The sequence below is a fragment of the Penaeus vannamei genome, chromosome 11 (assembly GCF_042767895.1).
Source record: "Penaeus vannamei isolate JL-2024 chromosome 11, ASM4276789v1, whole genome shotgun sequence".
In the NCBI taxonomy this organism is placed as follows: domain Eukaryota; kingdom Metazoa; phylum Arthropoda; class Malacostraca; order Decapoda; family Penaeidae; genus Penaeus; species Penaeus vannamei.
In genome coordinates this window covers 5053906-5058905 of record NC_091559.1, presented here as the reverse complement: position 1 = coordinate 5058905, position 5000 = coordinate 5053906, and positions in this window count along the sequence as shown.

Sequence of the window (5000 nt, the reverse complement as noted above, 5' to 3'; positions counted from 1 at the left end):
AGAGAGGAAGAGGGAGAGAGAGAGAGAAAACAGAGGAGGGGGACGGAGGGAAAGTAGGAAGGAGATGGAAGGAGAGAGAGAGAGAGCAAGAGAGGCACAGAAGTGATACATAGACAGACAGACAGGCAGCCCTCCACACAAACAGGTATATATATATATATATATATATATATATATATATATATATATATATATATATATATATATATATACACACACACACACACACACACACACACACACACACACACACACACACACACACACACACACACACACACACACACACTCACACACACACACACACACACACACACACACACACACACACACACACACACACACACACACACACACACACACACACACACACACACACACACAAACACACACACACACACACACTCACACACACACACACACACACACACACACACACACACACACACTCACACACAAACACAGACACACACACACACACACACACTCACACACACACACACATACATTGATTGATTGATTGATTGATTGATTGACTGATTGATTGATAGGTAGACAGGTAGACAGACAGACAGAAAGAGAACACGAAATAAAAAGAGAGCAGAAGAAAAAGACAGAAAACGAGGAAGCGAAAAGCTAGCCTACCCACTCTACCCCCCCCCACCCTCCACTCCAGACCCACCCACCCTCCCCACACCCCACTGACCTACTTCCACCTACCCACCCAAACCCACTCCCCCACCTCACCCCACCCCCACTCACCTACCTGCACCCACCTACCCCACCCCTGGCTACCTACACCTGACCCACCTACCCAGCCCACTTCTACCCCACTACCACCCCGACCCACCTACCGGCCTATCGATCTACCCGCCCCGACCGCCTGTCTATCTGCTCCCTCGGCTGTCTATCTGTCTTTTATCCCCCTCCCGATGCTCTGCCGTGTCTAAAGCGAGAGAATAGACGGCGGTTGTGTCGAGTCACTTGTCATTGTGGGCCAACGAGGGCCGGGCATGTGTCCTGGAGGGGTCGAAACTGATTTTTTTTTTTTTTTTTTTTTTTTTTTTTTTTTTGAAAGGAAGGGGGAGGGGGGAGGGGGGGAGGTGGTGGGTAGGAGTGTGGAGGAGTAGGGGTGGTAGGGGGAGGGGGAAGGGGAGGGGGTAGGGGTAGGTAGGGTGTTGTTGGTGGTGGTTAGGAGGTGGGAGGTGAGGGGTGAGGGGGGGTAGGATGGGGAGGGGTAGGAAGGAGAGAGAGGGGGAAGGGGAGGTTGTTGTTGTTGGTGGTGGTTGGGGGGTAGGAGGGGGAAGGGTGGTAGGAGGGGGGATTAGGGGAGGTGGGTATGGGAGAGGTGGAAAGGGGGAGGGGAGGGGGTTATTGGGGGTGGAAGTTGAGATTGTAGGGGAGTGTAAGGGGGAGGGGAGGTAATTGCAGTGGTGGTGGAGGGTAGGAGGGGGAGGGGAAAAGGTATTTGGGTGTGGTGGGGGGAGGAGGAGGGAAGTGGATATGGCGAAGTGGGGGTGGAAGGGCGGAGGGGGAGGGTGTATTGGGGAGTAAAAGGGGGTGGGGATAAGGATGGTAAGGAGGGGGTGGGGGTATATCATTTGAAGGTATTGGGAAGGAAGCGGGGGGGGGAGGGGGAGGGGGAGATCCCATGAGAGTATTAGAGTAGTGGGGGAGGGGGGGTGGGGGTATGGGTAATGGAGGGGGAAGCGGAAAAGAGGCTGCACGTATTCCTCCTTGAAGATAGACAAATAGATAGACAGATAGACAGATAGATAGATAGATAGATAGACAGACAGTTAGATAGATAGACGCATAGACAGACTGCTATCGCGATAAAAAGGATTGACAGACAAACAGACATAAGCTTGACAGAAAGACAAACAGACAGACAAACAGACAAATGAACCCCTACATACGAATAATATTTACGTACCATAACACATACCCGCCTTTCAATAGACGGAAGAACCGAGGCGTCCCGAGGGTGATCGAGCCCGACTAAGCAGATCCAACTCCACACGAGAAAGAATCCGATTTCTTCTCCCGATGCTCAGCGGGTGGGAGCCAGACTGTGAAATCGACGAGGTTGTGGCGCTTATTGTGACGATGTGAGAATCATTATGCGTGTGACGAAGATACTGGGGGAGTGATATAGGCAATAAACTTGATGTGAAAGGAAGATAGAAGCGAATGGAAGACGAAAATCGGATTAGAAATATTGCTGTGATTTTTTTTTATCTTTTTTTTTTTATAATAGAACGATGTAGGTTGATTTTATTGGATTTCTTCAAAACCTCAGTAGTTTTCTAAGAAACCTTCATGAGGTGACATGTGACTTTAATACTTTTAATTTGTTTAGAAGACAGGAAGAAAGAGAGAGAGAGAGAGAGAGAGAGAGAGAGAGAGAGAGAGAGAGAGAGAGAGAGAGAGAGAGAGAGAGAGAGAGAGAGAGAGAGAGAGAATGAGAGAGAGAGAGAGAATGAGAGAGAGAGAGAGGGAGAATGAGAGAGAGAATGAGAGAGAGAGAGAGAGGGGAGAATGAGAGAGAGAGAGAGAGAGAGAGGGAGAGAGAGAGAGAGAGAGAGAGAGAGAGAGAGAGAGAGAGAGAGAGAGAGAGAGAGAGAGAGAGAGAGAGAGAGAGACAGACAGACAGACAGAAAATGTCACACATGTCTACCACAAACAAGATACACAAAAAATATGATTCACAACACTAATCATGGCAAGAACAATAACAATAACGAAAAAAAATCATACCAGCGACAAGACGAAAAAATAACACAGTCACCCCTTAAAAATATTTCAAACTCGAATAAAATAAATTCACTATCGTTCATTTCTTTCTGTTTTATTTTAGTGAAACATATAGACGAAAGTTTTATCTTTTATTTATTTTACTTTTACTTATTTTATTTAAGTTTTATTTTTATTTATTTTATCAAATCACCAGCGGGGTCTAATCAAGCGGTTTCTGTCTCGTGGACAACCTTTTTTTATCGATTTTCAGTGTGATTCTGGTGATTAATTGGCGAATCTTGAAGCTAATCGGGTGAATGATAATTACGTTTGGAAATGTTGATAGAATAGGTTAATCAATACATTAAATCGAGGTAATTATATGGGCTATTATTAATGCAAGGCTCACTTTCTTGATATTTTATTTTTGCTTTTTCTTAATCTGTCTCTCTCTCTCTCTCTCTTTCTCTTTCTTTCTCTCTCTCTCTCTCTTTCTTTCTCTCTCTCTCTCTCTCTCCCTCTCCCTCTCTCTTTCTCTCGATCCCTTTTATATTCTTCAAAACAACAATTCCATTCATTTACAAAACAGGACCCGAGAACCCGTTAAATAAAGAACGGACCGAGGAAGCCACGTCGACGCATTCGGACACGGGGGAAGCCAGGCCTACCTACCCGTCGGGACACGCGCAGAAATGAATAGGGTCGTGAATCCGCCTGTGTCCCCCGCCGCTCTCGAACCCCTAAAAAAAGGTATTGGAACGGATTAAAGTTGAATGGGAACCTCTGCGTCACGTTCCGCTCCGCTAAGACCCGATTGAAGATGGAAGGATCCGATGCTCATTTGTCGACGAGGGGATGCTGCTGCTTGGGGGGTGGGAGGGGGGCTGGTCTGGTCTGGGCGTCTAAATGGAAAGGGCGAGATTAAACGATTTTTAAGGGAGTTTTAGGAATTTATAAAAAAGAGGGGGAGGAGAGGGAGGGACGGGAGGAGAGGGGAGGGAGAGGAGGGTGGGGAGGGGAGGGGAGAGGATGGAAGGGAAGGGAAGGGAAGGGAAGGAAAGGGAAGGGAAGGAAAGGAAGGGAAGGAGAGAAGGGAGGAAGGGGAGGGAGAGGGGGAGAGGATAAGTGAGGGAGGGAGAGAGAGAGAGAAAGAGAAAGAGAAGGAAGGGGAAGGAGGAAGAGAGAGAGAGAGAGAGAGAGAGAGAGTAGAGAGAGAGAGAGAGAGAGAGAGAGAGAGACAGACAGAGTGTCAAAAGACAAAGATAACCGAAATAAAAAAGAAAAAGAAAATGATTCAAAACAGACAAAAAACATAAAAAAACAACAACGAACAGAAATCCAACGAACAAAAACCTTAAAAAAGAAAGAAAGAAAAAAAAAAAGCACACTCCCCAACTTCACCCCCATAACCCCACCTACCCCTTCCCCCCCCCCACCCCCCACAACAACCCTCCACCCAGCCGTCCTCGTCGCGTCATAACAAGCCATGGCCCAAGCGTGGAGCCAATTAACAGGTAATTAAACGGAGTTACGCCTGTTAATAAGATTCTTTGGGCAGGTTGTCGACACCTCATTAACCTTCGGACTGAGGACTTCCCGGGGACTTCGATGACTCGGGAATAGTGAGCTTTTTCCAAGTTTTTTTTTTAGTCTTTTTTTCTGTTTTGATTTTGGATTTTTTTTTCTTTTTTGAGTGTTTTTGAGAGTTTTTTCTGTTTTGATTTTGGATTTTTTCTTTTCCTTTTTTGTTTTTTTTTTCGTTTTTAGTTTTTTTTCTGTCTTGATTTTGGATATTTTTTTCATTTCCTTTCTTTTTTTAGTTTTCTTTCCGATTTTTTTTCTGTCTTGAATTTGGATTTTGTTTCTTTTCCTTTTTTTCGACTGTTTTCGATTTTTTTTCGACTTTTTTTAGTCTTGATTTTGGATTTTTTCTTTTTTCCTCTTTTTTTCGATTTTTTTAGTTTTTAAATTTTTTTGGGACTTTTTTGTCTTGAGTTTGGATTTTTTTTTCTCTTCCTGTTCTTTGATTTTTTTTTTTAAATTGTCTTTATCTTTATCTCTTCTGATGTATTGCTTTTGGATTTTTTTTTTCATATTCTTTTCATTTTGCTTTCAGTTTTTTTTTTCTTTATTCTATTTTGACACTTTTTTCATTGTCTTTGTTTTCTTTTTGATGATGATAATAATAATGATAATAACCATCATTATCATTATCAAAATAACAGAAGTGGTTGTAGTAGTAATAATGATAATAATGATAA